At 39.4% G+C, this 19119-nt stretch overlaps 1 protein-coding gene across 2 annotated transcripts in view; it reads left to right on the top strand.

The window, feature by feature from the left end:
• SLC39A10 (solute carrier family 39 member 10) overlaps nucleotides 1-19119 on the top strand; it is a 154209-nt gene that overhangs the window by 79315 nt on the left and 55775 nt on the right. The window contains exon 1 of one of the 2 annotated variants that reach the window (XM_043992177.1): nucleotides 18375-18704. The exons of the other annotated variant lie outside the window; for it this stretch is intronic. The gene's annotated coding sequence lies outside the window, so the exon portion shown is untranslated. Of the gene's footprint in view, nucleotides 1-18374; nucleotides 18705-19119 lie in introns of those variants that run through there. 2 annotated transcript variants of the gene reach the window in all.

Below are 19119 nucleotides of genomic sequence, written 5' to 3'. Positions count from 1 at the left end.
CAATGATGAAAAACCTCAAAATAGAAAAAAACAACAGCATCAAAAACAAAAGAAATAATATGGTTCATTCAGCATCTATACTCCGCAGTTCTTTTTTTTTTTCCTTGGATTTGGAGATCCTCTTCTATCATGAGTTCCCTGGAACTCTTCTGTGCCATTGCATTGGTGAGAAGAATATAGTCCATCACAGTAGATCAACACTCAATGTTGATGATACTGTGTACAATGTTCTTCTGGTTCTGCTCATCTCACTCATCATCAGCTCACGCAAGACCCTCCAGGTTTCTCTGAACTCCTCCTGCTCATCATTTCTTACAGCACAATAGTATTCCATTGTATTCATATACCACAACTTGTCCAGCCATTCCCCAATTGATGGGCACCCCCTCAACTTCCAATTCCTTGCCACCATGTAAAGAGCAGCTATAAATATTTTTGTACATGTGGGTCCCTTTCCCCTTTCCATGATTTCTTTGGGAAAAAGATCTGAAAGTGGTATTGCTGGGTCAAAGGGTATGCACAGCTTTATCGCCCTTTGGGCATAATTCCAAATTGCTCTCCAGAATGGTTGGTACATTTAGTATTAACAATTTCCTGTCATTATATTAACAATTTTTCTGTCACTGGGAACCCAATACATAACATTAAACATTACTTTGAAGTATCCTGGTCTGACTTCTTCCCCTCAGGTCACCTAGAATGGGCAAAAATGAACACTTTTTTACAATCTATAGATGTAAAATTGTTTTTTTTTAATAGATGCAAAATCCATAGGTTGTAAAACAGAAAATTGATTTTAACTATTTCACTAAGATTTAATCAAGCTAGATTTAATATTCCCATTTCCTGTTTCCTTCTCCTTATAAACTTCACCAACCACCCACATACTGGAGAAACCTGCCTAAAGTTCAAGCTTTTGTCTTGTAATTACCTCCACCTTTGTTACCTCACCCATTACCTACTTTCCAAAGAAACACTGTTAACAAAGGTCAAATCTCTTCAACACAAACTATTGTATAGCAACTTCCATATCCTGAAGACTTCTCCCATTGTCTGAGAACTTTTGTCTTGTGACTCAAATCACTTGGCTGTAGTTAAGGGGGTTTCAGAATAGGGAAATTGTTTATTATAGCACTCCATACTAGGTAAGGCATTGGGCTTTAGACACCCTGGGGAATAGGCATGTGGATAGTGGAGCTCAGGACACATGCCATAACCAGATTTAAGTCACTAGAAAGTATATTAGGACAGGCCATGACAAAAGGAGGAAGGAAATCAAGAATAGTCCTTTGCAAGAACTTCATTTGGATTTGTTATCTTCAAGATACTAGTTTCTTCCTGAAGGATACCTGGTTCCTTCATCAGTTACTTACCAAGGCAGTTGAGGTAAGGACAATAATAGGTTTTACGGGGAGGAGGTGAGGTCTTGCTGAGGTATGTTTGATCACCTCCCCATCTTAGATGTCTCAAGGAGGGAGACACTGGGGATTTGCTGGTGAATGTCTAGCTGCACAATCATGCTTCACGGACGTTTTCAGAAAAAGACTTAAGGATGGAGACAACAGGAGTTAGTAAGGGAAATGGGGTAGAGCCAGAGCAGATTCAGCCTGCTGCAGGTATGGTTATGTCCAAAAAACTAGAACAGAAACTTAAGTGCTGTGTAACAGAAGGAATACTGGATTTAGTTACCTAGGGGTTTTTTTGGGGTTTTTTTGGTGGGGCAATGAGGGTTAAGTGACTTGCCCAGGATCACACAGCTAGCAAGTGTCAAGTGTCTGAGGCTGGATTTGAACTCAGGTCCTCCTGAATTCAAGACCAGTGCTTTATGCACTGTGCCACCTAGCTGCCCCCTACCTAGGTTTTAATAGCAGTTATATTATTGGTTACTTGCAATCAGAAGCAAGTTATTTAACTATTAACTATTTGTAAATTGATATAATTTGATTAAATTATCTCTTTTCCATTTCTAAATCCTGTGATAACCCATGTTGAGATAGATGTTTATTATTGGATAAAGAACATGATTCTAACCTTTCCTTTTGATATTACTGCTTTTCAGTCATTTCAATCCTGTCTGACTCTTCATGACCCCATTTGGGGTTTTCTTGGCAAAGATACTGGAGTGGTTTGCCATTTCCTTCTCCATCTCATTTTACAGGTGAGGAAACTGAAGCAAAACAGGGTCAAGTGATTTGCCTAAGGTCAGAGCTAGTGTCTGAGGCCAGATTTGAATTCAGAAAGATGAGTCTTCCTGACTCCAGGCCTGGTGCTTTATCCATGGGCCACATAGCTGCCCCATAATATTCTATTCTATTAACATACCATAATTCAACTGCTCCAACTTTTGGACTTCTAGATTACTGGCAGATTTTGTTTTGGTTCTTTTTCAATTACAGATAAGAGTAGCTATGACTTTTTACACAAAAGGTACTTTTTTCTTTCTTTTCCTTTTTTTCTTAAATAATATTTTGAGATAGAGAAAAGAGCAAGCATCTTTGGTGGAGTGGGTGTGAAGGAGGGTACAGCTGCCCTGAGCAGTGTGATAGGAAATTACTAAGTGATTTATAAAAGAAGTGCAATCATAATTACATTGTATTATATTGCCATGTAATTGTGAGGGCCTAATGAAGGCTAGATAACATTGTAATACAGTTTCTTGATTTTGAGCAGTATTTGACAGTAAGAGTGGAGAAGGTCTGTGTTAGTATGTACCTACCTATATGGAATAGTAGAGAGAAGATCAAGGGAATGATCAATAATATACAGGTAGGGAAGGGAAACCTCGATAGAAGTGAAAGCTGGGAGATCAAGGGAACAGACATCACACTTGAGAGCAAACTGCAGAAGAGAGAGGACTTTTAGCCTATTCAGGTTCTGGGATCCCTTACTCTTAATGTAAGTGAAGCAGAAACTGTCTATTTTTTTTGTGTGTGTGGTTTTTTTTTTTGAAGGGCAATGAGGGTTAAGTGACTTGCCCAGGGTCACACAGCTAGTTAAGTGTCAAGTGTCTGAGGCTGGATTTGAACTCAGGTACTCCTGAATCCAAGGCCAGTGCTTTATCCACTGCGCCACCTAGCTGCCCCTGCGCCACCTAGCTGCCCCAGAAACTGTCTATTAATATTAAACACAGGTCAAAGTGGGACTGATAGCCAAAGAAGAGGGTGTACACTTCAGGTGAAGTGATGTGGACACCCAGTGTTGTGGTACTGAAGGAACTACAGGTAGATGCCAAGCATAGGATAAAGAAAGGAGGAAGAGGGGAGTGATGCTTGGCATTTACCTGTAATTCCTTCAGTACCACAACACTGGGTGTCCACATCACTTCACCTGAATATCTATCTATCTATCTATCTATCTATCTATCTATCTATCTATCTATCTATCTATCTATCTATCTATCTATCTATCTATATTCCAGTTGAGAGGGATAGGGTGTTGGACCCCAACAAAAGGTCCAGGCATATAAGAGTGATATGTAGATGTCAAGGGAACAGTTATCATCTGACAGATGAAGAACAATGTTCTCTTTGAGGTCTTCTTCCTATTCCTTTGAAGGTTGTTGCTCTCCTACTTCCTCTCACCCTTTCATATCAGAAGTCACTAAGGCAAATTTAATCTTCAAAATACTGTATTTTTGAAACATAAATAGTTTTTGTAGGTGGAAAACTAAAGCCCAGAAAGGTGAAATATGTCCAAGGCCACATGAATAAATTGCCAAGTCAAAGATTTGAACCCAGATTCTATCAATTCAAATCCATTGTTCTTTCCACTCCTTTCCTCTGCTATATGATCAGTACAGACACACAGGATACACTTATTGTAGACACTACAATATTAACTACTCTCTGATTTTTACAAACATCCTTTCGAAAGAGGGTTTCATACCCTTGAAATCATAAACATTAATAAACTTTGTAACTATCTGTATCTGCTTTGTTTTCCTTAAACTCTTTTTTTTAAAGGGGTTGGAAGAAGGGAACAGTAGATTCCAAGGAAATGAAATTTGCCATAAATGAAAGAATTATGGGGAACCAAATGTTACTTTCTTGTCCCCATGCCAGTATAGCAGTTTGTTCTTCCAAGATCCTAGCAATTACAAACTTATAATGCAAATAGTTTATTGATAAGCTATATATGCATATGGATGTATCCATATTTATTTTTAGACATTATATTTAGCATGAGGAAGATGCTAGACCAGTCCTTACTGAGTTAACAGTTGAATAGGGGGTTAAGATATATAGGCAAATAATTATGATTCAATCAGTCTATGTGCAAGGCGCACAAGGGCTAAATATGGAGTAGATACAAAGGTGAGTCCATACAAAATGCTAAAAGAACTTTGAGAAAAAGGGATCTTTTTAACTGGAGGGATCAGGGAAAATGTTATATAATGGTTGCTGGACTGGTCCTTGAAAGAAGAGAAAGATTTTAACAGATATGGAAGGAATTACTCCAGGTATGAAGGATAGCCTATGAAAATACATAGAAGTAGGATAGAGAGTGTACCAAAGTAAAATTAGAAAGGTATTGTAAATTGTAGCAAGATTATGGAAGACATTTTGAAAAATCTAATTTTATTTTGTTTCTCCCACACTCATTGAGAAAATGAGAAAAACAAAAGCAAAAATAACCCCAAACTTTTTTACAAATGTATATATAGTCAAGCAAAACACATTATCTGCATTAGCCATGTTAAAAAAAATCAGTCTTAACTCTGAGTCCATCAGCTCTCTATGTGTAGGTGGATAGCATATTGCATGTTGAGGTCTCTGGAATTATGGTAGATCATTGTGTTGAACAGAGTTCTTGAGTTTTTCAGTTGTCTTTATGATATTTTTGTTATTATATGAACTAGTTCTCATTTCATTTTGCATCCATTCATACAAGTCTTCCCAGGTTTCTTTATAATTTCTTATAGCATAATAGCATTTTATCACATTTACATACCATAATTTGTTCAGCCACCCCCAGATTGATGAACACCCCCTCAGTCTCCAATTCTATAAATATTTTTCTACATATGGGTCCTTTTTTGATTTTTTTTTTAATTTCAACCTAGTAGAGGTATCACTGGGTCAAAGGATATTCATGGTTTTAATAGCTTTAGGGGCATAATTCTAAATTGCTTCCCAGAATGGCTGGACCAGTTTCATAGCTCTACCAATAGTACATTAATGTATGTTTCCCCATAGTTCTTCCAACATGTCATTCTTCTTTTTTGTCAACTTTGGCAACCTGAGGGGTATTAGGTAGTACCTCAGTTATTTTAATTTGCATCTTTAACTATTAGTAGGATCATTTTAAAAATATGGTTATTGATAGCTTGGATTTTTTTCCTCTGAAAAAATCTATATTCTTTGACTATTTATCAGTTAGGGAATGGCTCTTATTCTTATATATTTGATTGCTTCTTGTATATATTAGAATTGATATCTTTACCAGAAAAAACTTGCTGCAAAGATTTTTCCCAGTTTCCTACTCCTCTTCTAATTTTAGCTGCATTAGCTCTGCTTGTGCAAAAACTTTCTAATTTTATATAATCAAAATTTTCCATTTTATCTCCTAAGAACCTCTCTTTTTTGGTCATGAATTCTTCCCCTATTCCTAGACCCCAGCAGTTAATTGCCCCCATGTGCCACTAATTCACTTTTGAAATCATCCTTTATATCTGATAAATGTGTGCCCATTTGGCACTTGTCTTGGTATACAGTGTGAAATGATGGTCTGAACCTGTTTTTGTCAGAATACTTTCCAAGTGGAAGATATTTAATGCCAGGCTAAGGAGTTTGGATTTTACAAAATGGAAAATGAGGAGTTCTGGGCAGTTTTTGAGCAGGGCAATGATGTCAGACCTATGCATTAGGAAGATTTTTTGTGAATTTTACAAAGAATAGATTTGGAGACATCTTTAGCTCTTAGAAGACTACAGTGCCATGATTTATAACCAGATAGTATCACTTGAATATGATTAATTGTTTAGGGAGAACTTTGGGGTCACTAATAGCAGGGTATAGGTTTTTCAAAGGTTAATATGTTCTTTCCTTCCTGTTTAGTTCTGGATCTAGTACAGTGTCTTGTGTACCAATCAAACACCTCTAACAATTATTTATACAACTATATATTATAATCTTGACAATAATGTTTGTTCATCTATTTCAGTTTTTCCTGTGTGAATATTTAAGACAAATTCTTTTGAATGATTCTGTATTTCATTTAGTTGCCTCACCAGTGTTTCAGGGCTTGAATCAATCAACCCAATGTGACCTGCAAGCAAGAGTGTCTGGAGGACCTCACCATTAATAGGAATCCCTCTTCCATTTGGACTCTGCTACATGTTTTTAATGAGCACTAAGCATATGTCTACCCATTTTATACCTTGACTTATATTAATAATAAGAGGAATATCTAAGTTATTTTTGTTATATTTCAAATAATCTTTTGTATTTTTTACATATGCATAGGTGATACTTTTGGAGGAGGATCTTTAAGGTGGTGGTTTCCTTTTTTTATAGTTAACAAAACATAAGTGCTGTGGGATCTTGTATTCAATATGCCCTTCATTCAATTATGTGCCTGAAGATGTGGTCTTCTATAGAATATCAATTTTTTTGGGGGGGTGAGGCAATTGGAGTTAAGTGACTTGCCCAGGGTTACACAGCTAGTAACTGTTAAGTGTCTGAGGCCTGATTTGAACTCAGGTCTGCTTGAATCCAGGGCCTGTGCTCTAGCCACTAGCCACTAGTCTCTCTCTTTACCAAATTCTTATTCTCCTTAAAAAATGCTTAAAAGTCTAACTCTTGCTAAAGCTTATAATTTATTGGAGAACACTCATTAGATTTTAGATAGTTTAGCTAGAATTTTAGCTTTAACAACTTAGAATATCAATTTTAAAAGCCTGCATGTACCTTTCTCAAACCTTCATCAAAGATGCTCTTGAGATACATATGTAAATTCTCTTCATAAAAATTTTGTTGGTTAACAAATGTTTGTTGATTGGTTGATAAATATAGAAAAGTAGCTATGTGTATTGCTAAGTATTAATATTCTCCCTCTCTGTAATAGTGAATTCTGATCTCTCCCCACCCCCCAACCCCCATGCTTTTGGTATCCTTCCATCAATCAGATACATAGATAATTGATCCCTATGTTCTCTCACATTTGTTGCCTTTAGCATGGACCTCCTCTATATATACTTTGTCTAATATATCTGCTCTTTTCATCTTTGTTTCATTAGTGCCATTTCTATTTCTTCAACAGCACAATGAGGACAATGATATTAGATTCTAAATGTGGTAGCACCACAGAGTTTATTATGGAAATCTTGACAGATTTTCCCCCAATTTTTCCATCTGTTTTTTGTCCTCCTTCTAGTTTCATCTTTAAATACCACTGGGGTGATTTAATTTAGTCAGTTCACTTTCCAAACTTTTGTTAAACTTGTTTATCAGTCCATAGCTTTTTACTGTTTTATGAGGCCATAGTGTTTAAAATCCTGTATTCTCCTTTCTAAAATTGTTTAAAGGGACTTCATACTTCAAACTGGTGTTGTCCTTGACTACTGATTCTCTCTGCTTGTCAAGGAGATCAAGACTTTGCTGGTTGTACCTGCTTTACTCCTGTAGTAAATAGTAATAAGTTATGTCTTTGTCTGTCATTTTCTCTCTTTCCTATTTTTCTGTATCAATAGCTTGTTTAAATAGGTCAGGCTGAAGTTGTTTAAACTACATGTATGCTATATCTTCCCATTCAGTTCTGTATTGATTTTGATCTTGTTCTAATGAACCAGTTGTCTGATTAGACACAGACAACCGTTTTAGAAATGACTCCTAAGGTTATTTCCTCTTTATCTGAATTACACTGTGGGGCTGGGGGGGCAGGGTGCTGTTATTTGGTTATGGATGGTTTTTGAAACAGGAAATGCTCCTCCCCCATCTCTTCTTCCACTCTATAAGCCCTTTCCTGTTTCTTGCATGTTGGATTTTACTCCATGCTAACTTTGCCCTTCTCCCTCCCTTACTTTATTCCTCTCACTCCTCAATTTTACCCTAAAGATGTCATCATAGGGCACCTAGGTGACACAGTGGACAAAGCATCTACCCTGGACACAGGGGCACCCCAGCCAAAACGTGGCCTCAGTCCCAAGGCAGTCACCCACTCCATGGCCCCAGGTATGTCCCCCAACTCCAATTTTTTATGGTTCTCTAGGGTCTTGTATTTGAAAGTCAAATTTTCCATTCAGTTCAGGTTTTTTCATCACAAATGCCTGAAAATCCTCTTTTTCATTGAAGTCCCATTTTTTCCTCTGAAAGATTATATACAATTTTGCTGGATATGTGATTCTTGGTTAAAATTCCAATTCCTTTGGCCTCTGGAATATCATATTCCATGTCCTCTGATCATTTAATGTAGAAGCTGCTAGATCTTGTGCTATCCTGACTGGGGCTCCACAGTACTTGAATTCTTTCCTTTGGCAGCTTGCAATATTTTCTCCTTGACCTGGGAGCTCTGGAATTTGGCTATAATATTCCTGGAGGTTTTCCTTTTGGGATATCTTTCAGGAGGTGATCAGTGGATTCTTTCAATTTCTATTTTACCTTCTGCTTCTAGAATATCAGTGCAATTTTCCCTGACAGTTTCTTGGAAGATGATGTCTAGACTCTTTCCTTGATCATGGTTTTCAGGTAGACCAATAATTTTCAAATTATCTCCTGGATCTATTTCCCAGGTCAGCTGTTTTTCCAAGAAGATATTTCACATTGCCCTCTATTTTTTTATTCATTTGGATTTGCTTTATTGTGTCTTGGTTTCTCTTAAAATCACTAGCTTTCATTTGTAATTCTTAGGCAATTATTTTCATCAGAGAGCTTTTTCTTTTTCTTTTCTTTCTTTTTTTTTTTTTTTTTGGTGAGGCAATTGGGGTTAAGTGACTTGCTCAGGGTCGCACAGCTAGTAAGTGTCAAGTGTCTGAAGCCAGATTTGAACTCAGGTACTCCTGACTCCAGGACTGGTGCTCTATCCACTGTGCCACCTAGCTGCCCCCTATCAGAGAGCTTTTGTATCTCCTTTTCCTTTGGCTTTGCAAGCTGTTGACTTTTTTCTCATGTCTTTTCTGTATCACCCTCACTTCTCTTTCCATTTTTTCCTCTACCTCTCTAACTTTATCTTCAAAGTTCTTTTTGAGTGCCTCTATGGCCTGAGACCAATTAATATTTCCCTTGGAAGCTTTAGATATAGAGGTCCTGACATTAACATCTTCCTCTGAGGGTGCACCTTGATCTTCCTTGTCACTAAAGAAACTTTCTATGTTCCTCACCTATCTCTGTCTGCTCATCTTGCCTTTCTTTTACTTTACTTTTAGCTCCTTAAAATGGGGCACTGTTTCCCAGCTGCACTGTCCCAAGCTTCAGGAGGTCCCAGGTGGTATGATTTAAGGAGGAGCAGGTTCTTCACTTGCCTGGCCTGTTCCCTGCTCCGTAGATGACCCCAGACCAACTTTCTAATCAACTAGCTTTGTATGCTGTGGTTGTCAGCTGTGATGAGCCTGTGCCCCTCCCCCACCTGGGCTACTGCTACTCAAGCCTACCTCCTGGTTCCTAGTAGGGGTGAAAAACCCAAGTTCTGCCTCAGCGCCAGCAGAGACCCCTGTAATCTCCCCCCTGCCAAGGGCTCAGCCCTCTTGCCAGACTGTGAGCTTAGTTCCAGATGACACTGGTGCCATACCTGATTCAGAGGCTCTGGGGGTCTCTTTCTCTGGGGAGGCCTTCCTGGGACTGGATCTGTGTCAGTGCAACTGTGGGATTGGGCTCCACTTCTGTCTCAGCACAGCAGCTCCCTCCTTCCAACCTTTCAAACCATCCTTGGTTGGAAAATGATCTCAGCACATTCTTCTGTGGATTTTGCTGCTCCAGGAATTGCCCTATGGCATTATTTGGATATTTTTCGAGTGATCATGTCATAAGTTTGAGAGCTCACTGCCTTTCCTCCACCATCTTGGCTCTGACACCCATTTGGGGTTTACTTGGTGAGGTTTGTCATTTCCTTCTTCTGCTCATTTTACAGATGAGGAAACTGAGGCAAACAGCATTAAGTGACTTGGCCAGGGTCACACTGCTAATAAGTATATGAAGCCACATTTGAATTCAGGTCTTTCTTACCCCAGACCCTATGCTGTATCCATTCAGCCAAAATTACAACTATTTAAAATTTAGTAAATAAGTCCAAGGGAAGTATTTCCAGCATTTAGAGATTAAGTGATTTGCTCAATTTTAGATTCAGAGGTGGGATTTAAATTCCGTTTTTCTCCTGACTCTTATCCCAGCTTTCTATATCCCTTGTAGATTGCCTCTTGTTTACAATAGTGAACTTGCATAGGTCAAGTTAGGAAGACCAATCACAAATGAGTTGATAAACTGAATTGCTAATTAATGTTGCAATGTATATGATTGTAGGAAAAAAAATCTTTAAACTTGGAAACTGTTCAAACTTCCTAGTGAGCCCAAAGCTAAGGCAAAATCTCACATGGAATAAAACATAATTGTTTTATATAATGTCACAGGGCAAGTTGGTTGGTAGGGGTTGGGGTTCCTTAGGTATTCCTCTTTAAAGAATTACACCCGGGGCAGCTAGGTGGTGCAGTGGATAGAGCACTGGCCCTGGATTCAGATGGATCTGACATCTGTGTGACCCTTGGCAAGTCACTTAATCCCAACTGCCTCACAAAAAAAAAAGAATTACACCCTCAGGGGCAGCTAGGTGGCACAGTGGATAAAGCACCAGTCCTGGAGTCAGGAGGACCTGAGTTCAAATCTGGCCTCAGACACTTGACACTAGCTGTGTGATCCTGGGCAAGTCACTTAACCCCCATTGCCTTGCACACACAAAAAAAATTACACCCTCTCACACACAAATCCAATTAGAATAAAATAATCTTTTATTTAAGCTTTGGTTCTCTTCTTTTTTGCTTTAAAACAACCTGACTTCAGACAGAAGTTATAGATTAATCTCAATTACAGGTCATATGTTGTTGAGTTGTGTCCAACTCTGTGACCCCATTTGGGGTTTTCTCCGAGTGGTTTGCCATTTACTTCTCCAGCTCATTTTACAGATGAGGAAACCGAAGCAAACAGGGTTAAGTGCCTTGCCCATGGTCACACAGCTAAGTGTCTGAGGCCGAATTTGAATTCAGGAAGATGAGTCTTCTTGATTCCAAGTCTGGTGCTCTATCCACTGTGCCACCTAGCTGCCATGAACCATAAACCATTCATTTAAATTCCAAATTTAGACAGCCAAGAAAAGGTTGACCAGAACCATGACCAGGGAGGAGCCAGAAATTTAGAGTATAGCATAGAGTCTACTAAGTTTAGCACTTTTGAACAAAAACAATTAGTTTAACAAAAAAAGCTATAGTAATAATCTGTAACATTTACATAGTGCCTACTATGTGTCAGGCACTGTGCTAACTGCTTTATGGTCATTATCTCATTTGATCCTCACAACAACCCTGGGAGATGGGTACTATTATTATCCTCATATTTACAATATTTGTGTAAAGCATGATACTTGATAATTATTGAACACTACTGCCTAAATGTGCATTTCCTAAAACATTATGCCAGCTTCTTTAATGGTTTGCCCTAGAAAAAGAAAGTCTGAACATAGGATGTTATGCTTCCTCAATTTATGTATATGGAGGGGGGAGGAAGTCCAAATGTAATCATCTATAAAGTCTTTGATTTTGGAGATTTTTAGAAACTTAAATAATGATGTAACTTACATGATGTTCTTCATTTGCTCATTTAAAGAAAAGACCTGTGTTTTGCAAAGTTATTCTTTAAGTATAATTAACACACAAAGTAAATTCTGAGATACTGATTGCCAGGTGTACATCCTTGTCTCCATGCCTTATGGGAGTATCTGTCTGGGGAGTCACAACTAGGCACACTCTCCTTATCCTGGAAGCAGGGTGGTATAGTCAAAACAGCACTAGCTCTGGAATCAGAGCACCTAGGTTTAAATGCTACCTTAAATGCCACCTGTGCAACCTTAGGCAAATCACAATTTCTGGGAGCTTTAGTTCCTTCATCTGTAAAGTGAGGGGGTTGGAAGGAAGCAAAATTATGAGTTTTTAAGACATCTGTCTTTATTGCCCTTAGTTAATTCTTCCTGACCCTTCCCTTCCCTTCTTCCTTGTATCCCTCATTTACCTTGTGTGGCTATGAATGTCCTACCTCAGGAAGATGATTACTTTTGAATGGGTTAGGAATAGCAATTAACTACTGAAAAACGTTTTGATGAGCTATTGATTGTAAAAGATTGGCCTAATTTAGGGGGCTTCTGAGATCTGGCTGGAAGTCATTCTACTGATTCACAACATGCAGGGAAACTGAGTCCAAGAGAGATGAAGGACTCGTATACAAAAGTGTTTTTAGAGGTACTTTTGGTTGTCCTCTTTGATATAGCAAAAAACTGGAAACAAGGTGGTGCAAATTAATTGGGATATAGCTGAACAAAATATGGGATATGAAAGTATTAGAAAATTATTTTGTCACGGGGAATGATGAAAGAAGCTTTCAGAGAAACCTGGGAAGACTTGTATGAACTGATGAAGAGTGAAGTGAGCAGAACCAGTTTGGCTAAAATGGAGAATTCAGAGGAGCAGAAATCAAAGAATGAAAGGAACAGGGTAAGAGAAGGCAAGTTGGAGCCAGATTTTGGAGGACAGCCAGGCATAATTTATGTTTGATTCAGTAGGTCAAGTAGAGGCACCAGAGTCTATCAAGGCCCTCTTGAATTTAAGCAGAAGGAAAGCCTAATTGTAGCATTTTAGGCATTACCATGGCAGGCCATAAGGTCATAATTCTACATATAAAAGGATCCTTAAAGGCCATCTAGTCCAACCTCTTTCTGTTATAGATGATGACACTGAGGCCCCAACAGGTTCAGTGGATTACTTGCCAAGACTTATACAGGTAGTAAGTGACAGCTGGGATTTAAACTCAAGTCTGTAATTAAATTCAATATGAAATTTCAATGCTCCAAAATGCCCCTCATAGATATTTGCCTACTTTATCTGTTGATATAACCATCGATTTGGAGTTGGAAGGATCTTCAGATGGGTCAAACTTTATCTAATTTAACTTGTTCATTTCATAGTGGAGGAAACTGACTTGTACAAGGTAACACAGGTCACAAGTGTCATAACAGAATTTGAATTCAGCTCTTCTGACTCCAAACTCTATATCTTTCCCCCTACATCTGACTGTCTCTTCCACATTGTTTAGTTTTTCTGTGTGTTTTTTTATATGCAGTGTCGTAACAATAAAGAAAGAGAAAAAGATGTAAACAATCAGATTACAAGTAATAAATACCAGAGAGGTATAAACACCAATCGTTGATTGCTTTTATAAACCCTTTCCCAGAAGCATGGACCTTGTTTCTGTTAGGTACAGGCATAGTCACTCATACCAGAACTGGGGATATTTTTTATAGTGTTTTCACAATTGAGAAGTGAGTTGTTCTAAAGAATCCCCACAAAACCTGAAAAGCCCCAGCTACCCATCTTCATGATCAATAGCCACATTACCTTTGTTTTATAATCTTCATATATGGGCAAAACTAGAGCAGTAATTTCAATTTTTGTGCCCTTGACAAAAGACAAGAAAATAATGAGGATGTTCTAGCAATCTGGGGAAGATCTTTGGGCCATCTGTTAGCCTTCTTGCAGGCACTTAAGTGACACAGTGAATAGACTACTAGGCCTGAAGTCAAGATCTGTGTTCATATTTGGCCTCTGACACTTCCTAGTGGCATGATCCTCTTCAAGTCATTTACCCTCTGATTGTTTCAGTTTCCTCATATGTAAAATGAGGATAATAATAGTACCCACCTCCCAGGGTTGTTGTGAGGATCAAATGAGATAATGACCATAAAGCAGTTAGCACAGTGCCTGACACATAGTAAACTCTATGTAAATGTTACAAATTATTACTATAGTTTTTTTTTTGTTCAACTAATTGTTTTTGCTCACAGGTGCTAAACTTCGTATCTATGCTATACTCTATATATACTCTATAATCTATGCTATACTCTAAATTTCTGGCTCCTCCCTAGTCATGGTTCTGGTTAACCTTTTCTTGGCTGTCTAAATTTGGAATTTAAATTGAAGGTGAATATAAGGTTTTTCTCTCTAAGGGAATATAATTTCTCTGCTCATTGCTACTTGCCTAACAATTCAAACAATTGCTTTTAAACTATGTGATTTTTTTTACAAGAATGATATTACTGTTGAGCAGAATGAAACTCCTGATGTAACTTTTTATGAAATGTTCTCAGTTCTTTGTGAATGATTATTATTTATTTTGTACTTCAAAACATATTTTAAAAATTCCATTTGTACTTAAGAAAATAGCAGATCTCTATAACAATGCCTTCCCTTAGTCACATCCTGTCTCCTTCATAGGAAAGGACCCAGGCATGAAGTCACTGTACTACTGCTAACTCCCACTCCATATGCTAAGTAGTTTTTTATAATTCCTTAAGATTCTGAATTCACATATCACTTCATATGGAAGCAGCCTTACAGCATGAAAAATTTAAATATATGGAAAATAATTTTAATTTAAGCAGTTCCTATAGAGACAAAATGTGTGGAAGATTTGAAGTAATCATACATGTGATTACAATCAAAGAGAAATAAAGTTGGAAGGGATCTTTGTGCTTGTCTAAGGCCCTTTTACAGATGAAGAAACTAAGGCATGAAGAGGCTCATTGAATCCTAGATCAGAGGTTCTTAATATTAGGTCAGTGAACTTGTTTTTGAACAATATTTTCATAATTGTATTTTGACATAATTGGTTTCCTTTGTAATCTTACACATTTTATGCATTTGTAGACATTATCCTGAGGAGTCCATGCACTTCACCAGATTGTGAAAGGAGGGCCATGATGCAAAAATGGTTAAGAACTCCTGGCCTGGCTCATACAGTTAATGTCTAGGTCCCCTGACACCCAGTCCAGCACTGTCTTTTAATCTTATCACACTCCGTCTCTTTTACCATATTTCTTCTCTGAAGTGATGTTTCTACATGACCTATTAACTGCTCACATATCTTAGGGTGGCAATCACCAACTCGATTCCTTTGGGTGAGATGGAGGACCACCAGAACTCATCTGCCCTGCTACTGCTTTCTAAGGGCTTCCAGGCCTTACTATCTATGGCCTCCTGATCCCTGGTACTTTCATCTAACCCACTGATGCAACATAAGGACCCCGGGTCTTGCTGATTGCCCTGTAGTAAGCTTTCTTTCCAGTGTTGTCTCCCCTATCGGAGTAGGAACTCCTTGGCAGAAGGGACTATTTCTGTTTGTATCCCTAGCACTTAGCACAATGCTTAGTGCATACTAAGCGCTTAATAGAGGCTTTTTTCATTCATTTAGCTATATCAGAAGACTGATAAATTCTGAATATTTAATTTCCAATAAATTCACTTTTATATATGACTGGCCCAAAGTTCACTGGGTGACTTTGAGCAAGTCATTCTTTGTATCTCATTTTTAATATCAGTAAGACAGAAGTAATGATAGCTCATCTCAATTCATTCAAAAAATAGTTGTACTATCAAGGTAGTAAGCTAGATAATAAGGTGAGTATAAAGATAAATAAGACTTTGTTCCTACCTTTAAGGAATTTATAAATTAGTGGGAGAAATTGCAGTATGGTGGATAGGGCACTGGACTTGAATTTAGAGAGACCTGGGTTCAAATCTCATGTTAGAGATTTACTAGCTGACTGACCCCACAAGTTTGGAGTCATCACATTACATTGCAACAGTAAGATTACTTAAGTCTTTCAGAGTTGTTTTACTTTACAATGCTGTTGTTACTGTATCAATTATTCTCCTAGTTCACTTTACTTCACTCTGTATTAATGTATATAAATCTTCCTAAGTTTCCTTGAAATCACCCTATTTCATCAGTTTTCATCAGTGTAATATTATATGTATGTACCACAATTTGTTCATCCATTCTACAACTGAAGGGTGCTCTTCTGTTTCAAGTTCTTTGCTGCAACATAATGAGCACTTATAAAAATTTTGTACATATGGATCTTTCCCCTTTTTATTAGCCCTTTTTGGAAGTCAGGTCTTTTTGATTCTCAGATCGCCTCCCTATCAACTAGGCTATGCTGCCTCAAATGTAGTACTGCCTTGTACAAACTAGTTTCACATTCCTGAACTTAATTTTAAACTTGTTGAATTGGAATGAAGAAAACTGATGTGAAGTAGGATCATAGAGGATCATAGATTTAGAGCTGACAGGGCCTTTAAAGGCCATTGAGTTGGACACCTTCATTTTACAGAAAGTCAGAAATAAATAAGGAGGAAAGGTTGAATTTAACCATAGAGGGAAAACGATGAAATGGGAAATAGTGTGCTGAAAAGTCAATCATCTCTTACTAAGTGTCACAACATATGTCTTAAGTTCTTATGACATAGCAAGAACTTAAGTCAGGAATAGAACTAGATATAGAACACATACAGATGTGAGAAAGTAACATAGATGAGGACAGATATGTAGCACACATAATTAAATCAAGGCACAGTCTATAGGAGTTAATGAGGAAAGGACTCCAGAGCCAGCTTTTTGAAGGTGATAAAGGACTTGGTAAAGAGGAGGTAGAACTAATGCTTCAAGTGGGTATGTATGTACACAGGCATGGGGACATGAGTAAACAAATTGTACAATGGGGCAGGCAAATGGAACAGTATGGCTGGAGCAGAAGCCTGGTTTGGGGGAAATAATAAAGAGGGGTCAGTCAAGCCAGGGGGTGGACAGAGGACATGAGAAATTAGGCAGAGGCCACTGGGAGGGCTATTTTGGATGCCATCTCTTGCATCTGTCTTCTTTTTTCTACTCAAACCACAACCACTATTTCAGACCCTCTTATGGTCTCCCTGTATCTAATCTCACCCCTCAACAATTAATTCCTGCACAGCTAATAAACTGATATTTTTAAGCACAGATTTGACTATATCCCTCTTCAGCCCACAGAACTCCAGTGGTTGTCCATTGCCCCTAAAAGAAAATGTTAATGCTCTTTAGCTTTTAATGTACTACATAATCTAGAGTCAACCTATCTTTCCCAATTGATTAAGCAATTCTCCTCCTCCTTTAGGTCCTCAGCCTCCTGAACATAACAGCCAATATTTACATAACAACTTTAAGGTTTGCAAAGCTTTATAAATATCTCATTTGATCCTCATAACACTCCTAGGAGTTAGGTGCTATCATTATCCCAATTTTTCAGATGAAAGAATGGAGGCAGACAAGTTAAATTACTTGCCCAAGATCATACAACTATTAGGTGATTGAGGCTGGATTGGAACCCAGGTCTTCTTGACTCCAAGTTCAGCACTTCAGTTAAACACATCTATTTATTGTTCTATGTACATAACACTCCATCTTCCCACCTCAACTTCTTTGCAGTCTGTCCCCATATTTCTCCCTCTTTTTCTTTTCCTCTTGGAACCCCTATTTCCCTTTGAAGCTGAATTCCAACACCTGAAACCTTAAGAGGACTTTACAGAACAGGAGATACCCTAATCTTAGTTTCTCCTCACTTTGAATGTTTTGTGTATATCTTGTGTTTACTTATCCAAGGGCATGTTTTAACTCCCACCCCAAACTAGGTTATAAATCCTGTAAAGACAGGGACTGGCACTTTTTGCATTTTTATCCCTAATAATAAATGCAAAATCGTTGGTTTTTGGTGGGCCCTAGGGTTGTGACTTCAGTTTCTCCTGGAGGAAGCTGAATAGGGGGGGAAACCTCACTGGCATGTATTGACAACTACAGACTATCTAGTCCAACTCTTAACATTTTACAGTTGAAGAAACTGACACCTGGGAAGTATAGTAAGTTACCCAAACTCACACAGGTACCACCCAGTATTTGAACTCAGCACCTTTGACTCCAGAACCAGAACTCTTTCATTTGTGCCATGCTGCCTGTGAAGGCCCCTTATTTGGGGGAATGCTCAGATACTCTGGGCAGAGTTATAAAGGACTAAATAGTGGCTATCATAATAGCAAAATCCGTCATTATACCCCCTGTCATCCACTTTGGCAACCACAGATTACTGTTCTTTCTTCAAGATTTTTGGAAGAGGCATCTGCCCTCTGACGACCGTCCACCTTCCTTTTGGTTTTTCCAAAAGCAGAAGGAGGAAGACGTCTGGAAAGGCCGTTGCCAGCGTTCCAACCTCTTAACAATTGTCAAGTGGCAAAGGGCATTCTACGCATGCGTTACAAGTCGCCCTACAAGCCACCCCCAGCCTCTCGAGGGCAGTGCCTTCCATGGAACAAAACTAGCGTGGAGCGTGGGCTGCGGACTTAGCGTAGAGTCGGCTTTCCATTAGGCTCCGCCTACTAACGAAGACTCCGTGAACGGTGGGCTACTGTACGTAATCGGCGTTCCCCAAGGTGAATGGCAGAGAAATAATGTGTACGCCAGTAGCGTAGAGAACGAGGATGCGGCTGCGCGGGTGATTGAGCAGGGCTTTGTACGCCGGCAGCGTAGCCGAGCGTGGGGCGGGCATGCCGCCTCGACGCAGCTAGCGCAGCTGGTTTTGATGAATACGCTCTTTGGTGCAGCCGGGGTTTGGTACCGAGCGGAGAGGAGATGCACACGGCACTCGAGTGTGAGGTAACTATAAAACCCCGATTTGTTTACATTCCCTCCCCCAGAACCGGCCCCATCCACTACGGAGACCGCGAGTCCCGGGACCGCGGGGGGTGGAAGCCGGCGGCAGAACCGGGGATCTTCGGCCGGGTCCCCAGGGGCTGGGAGGATGTTGGGTAGTCCGGCTACGGCTTCCCCCCTCTGCCTGCCCCAGCTGCTGGAGACAGCGGTGGTGTGGGAGAGGGCGACAGAGCGGCGGGCGGTGCGCGGAGCTGTTTTACCCTTCACGTGTGCCCAGGAGCTCGCGCGGGCCGGGGCGGCCGTTCGCCGGCCGGCGGGGCCCGGGTGATCCAGCTGCTCCCCCTCTCTGAGCCGGAGGGAAGCCGCGGTGGCCGGGGGAGGGGCGGCGGCAGCCATGGGGGGGGTAGTGGGGGTGGTC

Source organism: Dromiciops gliroides, chromosome 3, assembly GCF_019393635.1.
Source record: "Dromiciops gliroides isolate mDroGli1 chromosome 3, mDroGli1.pri, whole genome shotgun sequence".
Taxonomy (NCBI): domain Eukaryota; kingdom Metazoa; phylum Chordata; class Mammalia; order Microbiotheria; family Microbiotheriidae; genus Dromiciops; species Dromiciops gliroides.
This window is presented reverse-complemented; position numbering and strand designations above follow the sequence as displayed.